Genomic DNA, 15,317 nt, shown 5'->3' with positions numbered 1-15,317 from the left:
TAGTTCCAATTGGGATATGGGCAACTTATTGTTTACATGAAGATTATGACTAGGGGAAAGTTCAGCAGTAGTTGTTAATTATACCATTGAAACTTTTGGTACTGGTCTTGTAGATATTTCTCTTGGTAATAGCTGGTCAATTATTTTAGGAGTTGTTGGGTAAACACAATCTTCATAGGTACATAGTTATAAGACATAACTTTCATCAATATCTTTGGAAACTATACACTCATTGGTGAGAATACTTTGTACTATATCATCTTCTTCCTACATTTCAGAAAAGATTATTTATGCAACATCATGAGCTAGGCTATAGAATTTAGTTCTTCCTCTTTATCTCCTAAATTTGGCCAAATAGGTTCTCCCAAATCTAGTTGGGGTTGGGTAGGTGGATATAGTTCTAACTTCCTTATATTTTGACTATTTGAAATTGTCATATTGCTTAATCTACAACTAATGTTGGCATTGATAGTGGCTAACTAGGGTCTTCCTAATATGATAAGATAGCCAACAACTTTGACTTTGGGTGATAGGATAAGAAAATCAACAGGGTACTCCCATGAATCTAAAGTCACTATCACATCTTCTATGAGACCATCTGGAGTGATTTTTGAACTATGTACAAGTTGTAACACTATGGGAGTTGTCCTTAAGCCCTCCATGCATAACCTATGCATTATATCTTTTCTCATTACATTGATTTCTGCTCCAAGATCAACTAAAGCATTTTGCATAACCTATCCATTTATGATCAAGTTAACCACTGGACTACTAGGGTCTGAATACTTTGGTGTTACTACCTTCTCTATCATGATATCTACTAGTTGTTGGATACAATTGTCTAATTGTGTGTTGTGTTTGATGTTACAAAAATGTCATATTAGTTGTTAGTCACTTCTTACTAAACTAACTTGGTCAACAAGATAGTTTTCCTTGTCTATCGAGCATTCCTAAAAGATTACTCTATGAAGATAGCATCTACCAAGCTCATTCGAGTGTCAAAAGAATTCTAGAAAAAAATAGTGTTAACCAAGTTTTCATGGTTAGCGAAGGAAAGTTGGATAGAGTTAGTGTTCATCGAGTTTACATGGTTGCCAACAAATTTTGCAAGTTCACAGTGTTAACCAAGCTTCTATTGGTTAACACAAGAAATTGTCTCAGAAATAATGTCTACCAAGTAGGGTCGGCCAATCAAGGATTTTGTTGTTTTGACATAAGAAGCTTAATTATTTTAAGTATTGTTTATAGCCAACTATGGTGATGATTATTGGTCATTATAATTTGTAATTGAGTCGACTTGATAATCTAGATGATATAAATGAGAGGTCAAGTTGAGATTCTAGTGTGTATGCAAGTATGTTGATTGAATTAAGATAGTAAAGAGTAAGAGTAATCTGGAAGGATAAGTAGGTATCCTTGTGGAGCAGAAAAGATTTATTCAATCAAGAAGGATCTAGTATGAAGCTGAATAGAGATCTATAATTAGTAACTTAGTTGCATCACAATCAGGTCATTTCATTATTACTTTCTTACCATTGTAGGAGTGATCTAAAATCTCTTAACAAAGTTGGTTTAACAACCAGTTGTAAATCCTCTAACAAGGTGACAATTATATTGAATTGTTTTAAGACCTCTTGCAAGGCCACTCCTTACAAGATGGCTAAATCCTCTAACAAGGTCATGCCTAATAGTGTGTTTTGTAACCTTTAACAAGGTTGGTTCCTAACAGGGCTCACTTCAGAATAGTGAAAACAATAACTAGTTACATTTGTGGTTTTTCCCATATTAGGTTTTCATGTTAAATTTTGGTGTCTCATTTTTTCATGTTATTTCTCTTATGCTTGCAAATTAATCACTGTGAATGTTTTAAGATTAGTTAAAAGTAAATCGCACTCTGCATTTACCGAGTTACAACATTTTCTATGTGCTTACCGAATATCAACAACAATCAATTTTATTGTTAGTATCCAAGGGATCTAGGAAATATTTTAGTGGTAACTAATTTACCCCCCTCTTAGTTACTTATTCAAATATTTCCAGTAATTAGTATCAGATCTTTTGGTGCTTGTAGGAAAGGTTTCAAGGACCTAAGCGAAAGATCAGGATGTCTTACATGAGATAAATTCCAAAGTTTAATAGAGACAACATTTCAGCATGATAGGGACTCATGAGACTTCATTTGGCTTCCATTAGTGATTCAAGATTGAAATACCTTGATGAAGAATACACAACTCCTACAGGTATATTATCTATTGGAGATATTGTTGAGAAAAAGAACCATAACACCATGATTATAGATATTGCATCTGCTCTTAGCTATGATGAATTTGATGAGATCAAGGACTACAAAACCATTTTTGATATGTGGAAAAAGCTAAAGGATATCTATGGTAGTGACGAAAATGTGAGGAGAGCCAAAGTAGAAAGCCTTTAGGGACAGTTTGATCAAATGAGAATGAAAGAGGATGAAAAAGTTGCCAAGTATGTTGAAAGAATCAAAGCAAGTGTTAGTGTAATCAGAGCTTCTGGAGGAGAAATCAAGGAAGCAACTATTATAAGTAAAGTTCTCAGAACATTACTTCCTATCTATGCAATTAGAGTATCTACTATTCAAGAAAGGAGGTGTGAGACATATCATAAGATAACTTTGGATACCTTAGTAGGAAGATTGACAACTTTTGAGCTAGACAACTATGACAATTATGTTCCAGCTTCCTAGAATATTGAATATGCATTTGAGTCCAAGCTTTCACTTAAGGGGAAAGGAAAAAAAAAAAAGGACATTCAGTCAAAAAGTGAAGAAGAATCAAAGGAAATTTCTAATAGTGATCTTGAATTTTTTGAAGCTTTACTTGTAAGAAAATATTCTAGAGGCAGAGGAAATTACAAAGGTAAAGTTCCCCTAATCTATTTTTCATGTGAAGAAATTGGTCATATTGCTTCCGGGTGCCTAACAAAGAAAGAAAGGATGAGAAGAAAAGTCACAAGTGTAATGGCAAGAAGGATTTCAAAAAATCACAAAACATTCAAGGAAAAAAGGTAAGAAGACTTGTTTTATGGCTAATGATTCTGATAATAGTGAAGATGAGATTGTATACATTGCTATGAAAGATGAATCTAATGAAGAAGAAGATAAGATGGCACTTATCTCTCATGTTAGTAAGAATGATACATGGATCATAGATAGTGGATGTTCACATCATATGACTGGAGAAAAAACAAAGTTTGAACAATATGAAGACTATGATGGTGGTAGAGTAAGGTTTGGAAACAATGAACCTTGTTGCATAAAAGAGAGAGGCCGAATCTCATTAACCAAAGAACTTGCATGTGACAATTCCTATTAGGTTGAAGGAATAACACATAATTTTTTGAGTGTGGAAAAACTAATCAACATTGGATTCAAGGTGGAATTCATGCATGACAAGGAAAGATTGCTGGATGGCAAAGGCAATCTGATTGGAATAGGCAAACAAACAAGAGGTAACCTACTTGATCTTGGTGATTGTTTATGCTTTATTGCTCAAATGGAAGAAAGTTGGTTATGGCACAAGAGATTATGTCATGTAAACTTTGATAATATGGTCAAGATAAGAAAATTCAAAAAAGTGAGAGGTATTCCTAGTTTGAAGAAACCAGATGTTGGTTTATGCAAAAAATGTCAAATTGGAAAAATGGGAAAGACTTGTTTTAAAAGCAAAAACTATCATTCTGAAGATGTCTTGAAAATTGTGCATACTAACTTATGTGGACCCATTGGAATAGAAATCTATAGTGGAAAAAAATTCTTTATTCTTTTTGTTGATGACTATTCAAGAATGATGACTATTATGTATCTTAGATAAAAGTCAGAAGCATTTGAGAAATTCAAATGGTATCTAGAAAGAATAGAAAAGGAAACATGAAAAAGATTGAAGTGCTTAAGATCAGATAGAGGTGGTGAATTCATCTCTAATGAATTTAGTAACTTTTTCATTGAAAGAGGAATTAAAAGATAGGTACCATCCCTTGGTACTCCTGAGAAGAATGGAATAGCTAAAAGAAGAAACAAATCTATCATGGATTGTGCAAGGACTCTAATGATTAAAAAGAATATTGCTATCAAATACTGGAAGGAAGCCATCAACACTGTAGTTCATACTTTAAATTGAGTACAGTTGAAGAAGGACTCATATAAAACTCCCAATGAATTATGGTATGGCTATAAACCTAATGTAAGCTACCTGAAAGTATTTAGAAGTAAATGTTATATCTTGAAAGAATCTATAAAGGGAAAGTTTGATGTGAAAGGTGATGAAGGTATATTCTTAGGATATTTTTATAGAAGTAAGGCATATAGATGTTTGAATTTGTCTACTCATAAAATATAGAAAGTGCACATGTGAGAATTGATGAGTTTGTAGAAAGGACTAAAGAAGAAAGCAAAAAGGAACCAAAAGATTATAGGAAATTTGTTTACATCAAACCTAATACATTGCTAGACACATTTATCAACAAGGAGACTTCTACTCCCAAATCTCCCTCAGTTACCAAGTTGCAAGAAGTTCAAACCGAGTCACAAGGACCTAAGTCACATTCTAAAGCTATCGAGCCTATGCATACCAAGTCTGAGAAACCAGAGCCTGAAGTTGAAATTCAAAATGAAGATAGTGGAATTCATTCAAAAGGAAAAGAACCTATATTGGCTAAGTATGTCAGAAGGCATCATGCACTAGATCAAATTATTGGAGATAAATTAGAAGGCACTATGACAAGAAGTAAGCTAAAAGGTACATGTTTACTTGCTGATTTTGAACCTAAAAATGTTTAAAATGCATTGGAAATTGAAAGTTGGATTGAGGCTATGAATGAAGAAATAGAGAAAATAGAGAAGAACAAAACTTGGACTCTTGTTTCTAGGCCTAAAGATAAAAAAATGTTTGGAAAAAAATGGTTATTTAGAAATAAGATAAATGAATATGGAAAAGTATCAAGAAACAAAGCAAGATTGGTGTGTAAAGGATATTCTCAAGAAGAAGGAATTGATTATGGTGAGACTTTTGCTCCTATTGCAAGATTAGAAGGTGTTAGGACTCTACTTGTGTATGCTACTCACAGAGGATTCAAAATATATCAAATGGATGTTAAATCTGCATTTCTCAATGGTATTCTTGATGAAGAAGTCTACATCAAACAACCAGAAGGTTTTATTGATCTAGACAAAAAGGACATGGTCTGAAAATTACACAAAGCATTGTATGGTCTGAAACAAACTCCTAGAGCATGGTATGATCTCTAAGTATGAAAGGTTGCAAAACTACCTCATACAAATTGGTTTCTAGAGAACTAATGATAACGATAGTTTGTACATCAAGGAAGTACCAAATAACAAGATTCTATTGGTGGAGATATTTGTGGATGACACTCTATTTATAAGGAATGATGATCTATGTAAAGACTTTTTAGAACAAATGAAAAAAGAGTTTAAAATGTCCATGTTTGGTGAGATAAAGTTCTTTTTTGGATTGTAGGAAACAAAGAAAGAATGGTATCTGCATTACTCAATCTAAGCATATCAAAGAGATAGTCAAGAAATTTAGAATGGAAGATTCTAAACTAGTTGGAACCTCCATGTGTATTGGACTAAAGCTTACCAAAGATGATGATTCAAAAGAGGTAGATTAGACCTTATATAGATCAATAATTAGAAAATTATAGTATGTAGTTCATACAAGGCCTAATAGTGCTTTAGTAGTTGGGATAGTAGCAAGATTCTTAGCTAAACGTAGAGAAAATCATATGATGGCAATCAAAAGAATTTTGAGGTATCTGAAAGGTACTGAAGACTATGGCTTATGGTACAAACTTGGAGGTAACTTAGACCTAAATGTATTCACTAATGCTGATTGGGTAGGAAATCTTGATCACAGAAGGAGTACAAGTGGTGGAGCATTCTTTAATGGTAAAAGGTTGGTATCTTGGACAAGTAAAAAGAAAAACTGCACATCCCAATCTATAGCAAAAGCATAAAATATTGTAGCAGTAGTTAATTATTCTAATATTGTTTGATTTAAATGGTTGTTGAAAGGCATGAAGGTTGAGATCAAAGAACCAATTTTCATGTATTATGATAACACTAGTGTAATTAACATATCAAAGAACCCAGTGATGCATTCCAAAACTAAGCACATTGCCATAAAATATCATTTTGTCAAAGAATTGGAATAGAATAAAGAAATCAAATTGGAATATGTTCATACAAAAGAATAGATTATAGACATATTCACCAAGCTATTACCTAAGGATGCATTATTGTATCTAAGAGGTAAGCTAGGGGTCATTCCCCTATTTGAAGCTCACTGAATAAAGTTTTAGTGATGCATCAACATGAACCAAGTTGAAGATCAATTAGTTGATGTAGCATAGTCAAAAGGGAATATTGCATATGAATCAGTACTCAAGGTACATTAATATTGGTATGTGTTGTTTTTGGAATATGTTGTCAAAGAGGGAGAAGTTTACTATCATATCTTTTTGAAATTTGTTTTAAGAGAGAAGTATACTATCATAGAAGTTATGTAATTCCTTCATAGAGGGAGATTACTGGATGAAAGAAGAAGAATTTTTTTGGTAAAAATATAAGAGGGAGAAAATTTCTATTAGAGAAAGTCTTGTTCTCAAATTTTATTATGCTATGACATGTTGTGTTGCCATCAATGCCAAAGAGGGAGATTGTTGGATACAATTGTCTAATTGTGTGCTCTCTTTGATGTTACACAAATGTCATATCAGTTTGTAGTCAGTGCTTACCAAGCTCACTTGGTCAAAAAGATAGTTTTCATTGGTCTACTAAGAATTCCTAAAAGATTACTCTATGAAGACAGTGTCTACCAAGCTCACTTGGGTGTCAAAAGAATTCTAGTAGAAAATAGTGTTAATCGAGTTCTCATGGTTAGTGAAGGAAAGTTGGATAGAGTATGTGTTCACTGAGTTCACTTGGTTGCCAAAGGATTTTTCAAGTTCATAGTGTTAACCATGCTTCTATTGGTTAACATAGGAAATCATCTCAGAACCAGTGTTTACCAAGTAGGGTTAGCCAATGAAGGGTTTTGTTGTTTTGACATAAGAAACTTAATTATTTTAAGTATCGTTTCTAGCTGACTATGGTGATGATTATTGGTCATTGTAATTTTTAATTGAGCCAACTTGATAATCTGGATGATATAAATGAGAGGTCAAGTTGAGATTCTAGTGTGTGTGCAAGTATGCTAATTGAATTAAGAAAGTGAAGAGTAAGAGCGACCTGGAAGGATAAGTAGGTATCCTTGTGGAGTAGAAAAGCTTTATTCAATCAAGAAGGATCTAGTATGAAGAAAAACATAGATCTATAATTAGAAATTCAGTTGCATCACAATTAGGTCATTTCATTGTTACTTTCTTACCATTGTAGCAGTGATCCAAAATCTCTTAACAGAGTTGGTTTAATAGCTAGTTGTAAATCCTCTAACAAGATGACAGTTCCATTGAATTGTTTTAAGACCTTTTGCAAGGCCACTTCTTATAGGGTGATTAAATCCTCTAATGATGTCACACCTAACAGGGCTCACTTCAGAAGAGTGAAAATAGTAACTTGTTGCATTGGTGGTTTTTCCCATATTGGGTTTCCACGTTAAATCTTGATGTCTCATGTGTTCATGTTATTTCTCTTATGTTTGAAAATTAATCATTGTTAATGTTTTAAGATCAGTTAAAATTAAATCACACTTTGTATTTACCGAGTTACAACATTTTCTATGTTCTTACTAAATATCAGCAACGATCAATTTTATTGTTAACATCGAAGGGATCTGGGAAATATTTTAGTGTTAACTGATTCATCCCCACTCTCAATTACTTCTATATTTCCAACAATAGTTGCCTGACAACATGAACTATTTTAGGGTCTTTTTGCTTCCACCCTGGCTTCTTAAAACAAACTTCCTTAATAGCATTTCCATAAAGAGGGACATCCTTGATAGCTTGAAACAGAGGAATTTGAACATGCATGTTTTTTGGCTGCTCAATAATGTCAAATGTCTCTTCCTTTTGGGGTATATATTTCTCTTTATCTAGCCTTTTTTGGAAAGGAGGATTCACTATAGTATGGTCAGTAGTCTTGCTAGATACATCACTTGGCAGTTAATATCTAGTAGTATCACTTTGAGAAGGGGTGTTGCAAGAGTATTTGCAACTATTGTTATAATAGGGTATTCTAGTGCAAAAAAGTTTTACTTGACCTTAAATGTATATCAGATACTTCTAAGTAATATGTAGGGGATTGCTAAGTATTTGTAGTGTACATTTGTTGTTGTGGATGCTTGTTGTTTGGATTTGGCTGAGGCTAAGTAAGCAACTAAGTTAGCTTAAGATTAACATTAGTTGTTGTAGGAGGTGGCATTATTGAAAGAGGTGGAACTGGAGGTGGTAGTTGTGGATTACCAAAATTTTGGTTAGGCCATTGTGAAGGTCCTCTCCATTGATTATTAGGCTATCAATTTCCCTACGATGGTTGCCAGTTGTTCTATTGGTTTTGCCATTGATTGTTTTGCTGCTTTTTCCACTGGTGATTGTACTAGTTTGGCCACTAGTTATTATACTAGTTTGTCCAAGAAGGTTGGGAGTACTAGGAGGGATTCTAATAGCTTTAGTTCTGCCATTGATTATTATAAGGATTTGAAAATTGTAGAAGATCTTGAGGCATACCTTATCTCAAGGCCCATGGTCAACATTGAGCAACAAAGAAAACTTGATCATTGTCCCCATCTATCTTCATGTACTTAGTTGACAAATGCTAGTTCTCTAGGTTGGCTACTAGTTTACATGTATAGTCTTGCTTCTGTTTGCAACAATGAGGATAGTGCTCAACCAATCATGATTTAGCTTATGCATGCTTCTTCTTTATAGTCATTGTGTCGAGATGTGTAGTGACATCATTTATGATGTCCTACTTGAAATCTAATAGTAGGTTAGATATCTCAAGCTTTGAAATACCCTGACTGATTCCTTTAGTGACTATGTAATGAGGTCCTCAACCTTTCTTCATAGTTGACCTTGAATAGTTTTGACAGATTTTCTTGAGGTCATCCCAGGAAGATTGATATACATCACCAATAGCCATAAGGTCCAGTGCTTCTAGACAATTATCATGCACACCTCTCAAAAATACTAGCTTTTATGAATCCTCAAACAATACATGCTAAGGGTTCTTCTATAGTGTATACAAGAAATGTGAAACATAGTCTTCCAATGTTTCTTCCTCCTTTTGTGATATCTTGAAGATATCATCTCCTCTTAAACTAGATGCTTTGCAATACTCTTTATATTTATCTAGAAACAAAGTTTGCATTAATTCATCCCAAGTTCTTGCTACATTGGCTCCTAAGCCCATGAACCATCATAGAGCTAATTATTTTAGTGTTTCTAGAAATAACTTAAGCTTATGGGCATCAGTGTTGTAGTCAATGCTATGACAAAGTATGTCAAACTCAAACAAGAAAGTATCAACTTCTTTAGTTGCAAGGTCATAGAACTTTGGAAGAGTAGTTGTGGGTATATTCTTGAGATTAGCATTATTTATGAGGCTTGGAAGAGGAAATGGAAAAGTAGGTTGTGCCATTAATAGAGGTATTACATTATGAGGTTACTACTGGAAAGGAACATTGGGTACTAGATTGTTAACAAATGGTGGATTTGGATTAGTACTATGAAGGAAACTGGCCAAAATTTCAGCAAAAAGTTGAAGACCACTTGTATCTATAGGTTCTACTCTTGAGGATGATTCTATAGGAAATATAGGGCTTGCATCTTGAAAAGGCAACTCAGCTTCTTGTTCTTTAATGTCTTCATTCAAATAATAGATTCCTGTGGAAGAAATTTGCCATATTCATCTCGTCATCTTTCTCTTCGATGCATGTAATTGAATTCTTCACACTAGTGAAGAAAGTTTTAGGATTGCAAATTCCTCAAAAAAAAGATTTGAACTAAGAACTATGACTCAAAAATGCTCCTAGCTTGACACCATCCCCAGCAACGGTGCCAAAAATGGTCCACCTCACAATAGGTGTATAATAATCATGCCTAAGACCATACTTAGGAATAATATATTCAATCTAAGAACTATTTTCCCCACCATGAGATGCATTTAATTTGTCAACCCAGGAACATATACTTGAAATGGTCGACACAATATGTGCACTAGGTTTCTTAATGAGTCATTATGTTTATGCTACGAGAAAGTAAAATGCAAGGAAAGAACCTACAATAGTGCTATAGGAAACTAACACACTTAACTCTTCACTAAAACTAATGCTAGAAATACAATTAAATGCTAACTTATATTCCAACTCAATTCATCCACTATAACTATTCGTACAAATGCTACAAGAACACTCACAAAGTATGATGCTATAGGAAGGAACTTATAACTTCTACTTGCAATACTAGAAATACTAAAAACAAATATATACTACTGTAATCTGATCCACCTTCTAAGTGGGCCCCCTTGGTCGGCTTCTACTAATCTACTAACATAGAGTGTAAACCAAGAGCTATTTCATTATGTTCCAAAAATTCCTTACATGAGAATGATACATAAAACTATAAGAACAAGTCACTGCAAGAGTCAAAAACTTCATTTTATAAACTTTCTTCTAACCTCTTAATACCATTGATTTGATCCCTATAAATAGAGGATCAAAACTTATTCAAAATAGGAAAGAAAAACAAACTAACTACAAATTTGTCAAAGAGAATGAAGGAAATAGTTCACAGTATGAGTAATAAAGTCTGAGAAACCAATTTGACACAATAGCGAATGCAGAGAAAATATAGCAATTCTTCATAGCTCCTCCTTAGTAGTGGCTGTGTCTTTCGATACCATTATGACTTCTTCCACTCCACCATGACTGAACTTTAATGTTTTCTCCTTTAATGTCACTGACCATCCTCGATCTTCTCCCTTAAATGCTTCCAACCATCTTCAACTTCACTTGCTAATAGGTTAGTTATAATGTAGAGATATTTGCAAATAAGTATAATCAAATTAAATCCAAATATTAGAATAGACATTTTGATGGTTATATGAAATACTGTATTATATATATAATATTGGAAAAATATGACATAATATCTACTCATTGGCTAATGGTTCTATTCTAGATTATAATCCTCAATTTAGATAAACACAAGTTCACAAATGTCTTGGTGGTATTAAAACAAAGTATTACAATTATCATAAAATAGAGGCAATAATTAACCTCATCAAATGTATTTTTCCTTAATCCCTAAATGAAAGTATAGTCCTTTTGTGCATATAGAGTAGCCAAATATGAGAGTTTGATTCATCAACAATGGACTGACACCTATGATAAAGTGATATTAGAATTAAAAAAAAAACTAAGCATGCATGGTTATGTAGAGAACAAGAATGAAAGATCAAAGGTTGTAGATGATCAAATGAGTAACCAATGGTTCTTAACAATTGAAAAGGAATCCAATTGCAAGAGGCCATCATTCTAGGTGTTACAAATGTAGGGTGGAAGGTTTATAATGATCAAACATTACAAATGCTCAAAAAACTCTTGTACATTTGTAGGTTTGTAGACAAGAGTGTAGTGCACATACGTTTTTCCAACATACATGATTCCAAGGGTGCCAAGGCTTTGTTACATGGAGTCTTGGTTGGATGATGAGTTAGAAAAGTGACAATGATGAATGAAGGTGACATGTTTTATATCTTATGCTAAGGAGAAAAAAATGAAAAAAATGGTCTTTATATGTGAATTTAAATTTTATGCCATTACATAAACATATAAAACCTATAATGCTAGCTTGACATCAATGATAGTAATTTTTGACAAGCTCATCGATACTTTTGATATTAATGACAATCACTTACTAGTTTGACAATATTCCTTGATAAAATGTTATAGCTCTAGCCCTATTCATCAACATCTATGATAATATTTTGACACAATAATTATCTACTTAGAACTCTAATCCAGCAACCTAATTGAACATGTTGAATATTATAGTTAAGATGAATTTTCAACTTGTGAGGCTTCAATATTGAGAGAGACACATATTAACCTCATATTAAGGGATTTATTGATGAATATCTTTACATAACTTTTTGAGTGTAAATTAAGATTTATTCCAATTTTTATTATGCTTGTGTTACTTCTATTCTTTTACTTGATATTGCTCTTTAAGTGTCAAATTATCATTTCTTAATATAAGTATTATGTCTTCATTCTTGATCATGAGTTTAAATATGTAGAGCACTTTTTTGGGTATGTAATTCACATGGATCACAAAGAAAACTACCTATTATAAGAATACAATAGGTACACATTCTTCACTTATTTAAACAACATTTTGTATACATTTGTTGCTAATAATAGAAAGTGAAATAAATCCTAACTCTCAACAATTGAATAGAAATTACCATGGTGGTTCTTGTTATCACTAGCTTTTCCCTTTGGATTGTTGGAAATATTATGATAGGCTAAGTTACTGAGAGGGGAGGGCTGAATTAGTGACCAATAAAAATTCAATCCTTAATTAGCCATTAATCCTTCATGAGTATTCTAATCTAATTGCATGCATGAGAAACTAAAAATGTTAAAGCATACATAACACTTTGACACACAATTTGGTGACCTAGAAACCTTCCAAATATAAAGTAAAGCTAGGGTGGATATGATACCCACAAGCTTTAGTACTACAATATAAAGTTGGCCTAATAAGGCTTACAATGATCACTTCTAATGATTTTCCCTATTAGGAGCAATAAGGACTTCTAGGTCCACCTTGCAAAAGGATTTACAAACATACAATGAAGTATGCACTTGGCAAAGAGATTTACATAAGATTGTTAAGTCTACCTTGTGAAAGGATTTGATTGATCCACCTATTAGGATGAAACAATAGCTGATCTCTAATCTGCAACTTGGTTTTCTGAATGAGATTCCTTTGAGTCTAGTAATTGCCTTGCTATGATAGATAAATCTTATGCTTCTCCTTATACTATGATAGCCTTTGTAATTCATTCTTTTTCTCTTCTCTACTTATTATATTACTCCATGCCATACATTGGATGTGATAAAACACATGGCATATATAACAATCCAATTACAATTTACAAAGTTGGCCACAATACAAGTTTACACAAAAATCACAAAGTCAGCCCAACTGCAGGAACTTAGGTTTTGAAGACTAGCTCGATAAGGTTCTGATACTCGACATCCACTATCAATGCTTGACATTGTCCTACAATTGGTAGATGTAGAAGCTTAGTCCATATTGATCACTTCCAAGTAGTCTTGAACTCAGTCTACACTGGTGACTCAACAAATACTGTGTAACTCAACATATAAATTGAATCACTCGATTTACACTGCATAGCTCAATCAATGCTATCACTATGAGCTCAGTATAAATAAGTCACTTGGTTAATACTAAGTAGCTTGGTTAACACTAGACTCACATCATAATAACTACAAACTCAGTATATATATGCCCTGAGCTTTTTCACCATACCTGGAAAATATGCTGAGAGAATGGAAAAAATCCAAAGGGATTTTTTATGGACAGGAATTGATAGGAATAAAAGGTACCCCCTTGTTGTTTGGGACAAAGTTTGTCTCCCTAAAAAGAATGGGGGTCTAAGGATTAGGAAGATCACTCATATCAACAAGGCCCTCCTGGCAAAGAAAATCTGGTGCATCTTTAGTAGCATGGGGGAATGGAGAGACACTGTGGTGAACAAGTATATAAAAAAGCCATCTTTTTAGTTCACTCTTTTCAATGAGGATTTACCTAGAGGCTCAATTGTTTGGAATGGATTCTTAAAAGCCAAGGATTTGGCTAACTCTAAGGTATCCTTGAAGCTGGGAAATGGGGAGAACATTCTTTTCTGGTCGGACAGATGGCTTTCTCAGGGCCCACTCATTAATAACCCCACCAATGGTGTTTGGGCTAATGATTACATCAACCTTTTTGGGCACAAAGTTAGTAACTATAGGATTGATCAAGGATGGAAGGACTTTTCTATCATCTTAGAGGAACTCAAACCAATTATGATCATGCTTAACTCCTTATCCCTTAGCACCAACAAGGATGAACTGGTTTGGAGGGATAATGCCAATGGCCTCTATTCGGTTGCCTCTGCATACTCTACTTTATAGAGTACTAATGCATCCCCTACTTGGTCGAGGGCCTGGCTCTCGGGCCTAATGCCAAAAGTCAACATTTTTTTTGGTTGGCACTTCAGGACAAGAATCTCACCCAAGAAAATCTCATTAAAAGAGGTCATATCATGCCCAGTAGATGTGTTTTATGCAAAGACGAGTCAGAGATAGGAAATCATTTGTTCGTTCATTGCTCTTATTCGAGAACAGTCTAGGACTTCCTCACCTAGGACCTTGACCATAGCTGGTGCATTCCTTCCAACCTCCTGGACTTCTTTAGCCAATGGCAAGGAATATTCAATGGGACTGCCTTGAAGGAAATCAGCTTCTGGCTCCTGCCCCATTTTTGTTGGAGCATATGGAAGGAGAGAAACAACCGAATTTTCAAAGACAGGGAGGAGCCGGCTTTGGTTGTTGGAAGGAAGATCTTCAGTAACATAAAGGAAAATATTTCTGTGAGAAAGGGGGGAGCTTTTGAGACAGCAGGTAGGAAGAAGGAGAAGGTAAAAGACAAAATGAGAAAAAGATAGGAAGCCAAATGGCACCTCCCCCCTGAAGGCTGGCACAAAGACAACTTCGACAGAGCCTCCAAGGGTAACCTTGGATCCTCGAGTAGTGGAGGTGTGGTTAGAAATGAAAATGGTGATAGTATTGCGGCTTTCACTCTTCCATTGGGTTTCTAAACAAATCATTTTGCGGAAGCCAACGTTGTGTGCAATGCAGTTAAGCTGGCTTTTGAAATTGGGGTCACCAATTTATGGTTGGAGGGGGACTCAAATAACATTATTAAGTGCATTAATGGCAATTCGTATCCTTCTTGGATGATTGCAAATCTAATCAATGAGATGAGATAGACACTTGCCAAATTCAAAAAATTCCATGTCACCCATACTTTTCGTTAAGAAAACCCGGTTGCCAACAGGTTGGCAAATATAGGGGTCGACACAGACCAAAAAATGACATGGCTTCCCATAACTTCTTTGCCAACAAACATCAAGTGTCTGATCAACTTGGAGAAAATCCAAGGAAGTATGGAGGATATCAAGATGTAATTATGAATATGAAAGGGTTAAGATATATGGGTACTTTTCATAATAGAAAAATGGGTAT

General features: G+C 34.1%; 1 pseudogene; it reads right to left on the bottom strand.

Annotated features, from left to right (window-relative positions):
• Positions 1-14,551, bottom strand: part of LOC149532708 (ATP-dependent zinc metalloprotease FTSH 2, chloroplastic-like) — a 76,280-nt pseudogene extending 61,729 nt beyond the window's left edge.
• Between the last annotated feature and the right edge of the window lie 766 nt (positions 14,552-15,317).

This window comes from Cupressus sempervirens, chromosome 10 (genome assembly GCF_028749045.1).
Source record: "Cupressus sempervirens isolate cs-2001-9-10 chromosome 10, ASM2874904v1, whole genome shotgun sequence".
Lineage (NCBI taxonomy): Eukaryota > Viridiplantae > Streptophyta > Pinopsida > Cupressales > Cupressaceae > Cupressus > Cupressus sempervirens.
The sequence above is the reverse complement of the archived record's forward strand: the minus strand, read 5'-3'. Positions and strand labels throughout refer to the sequence as shown.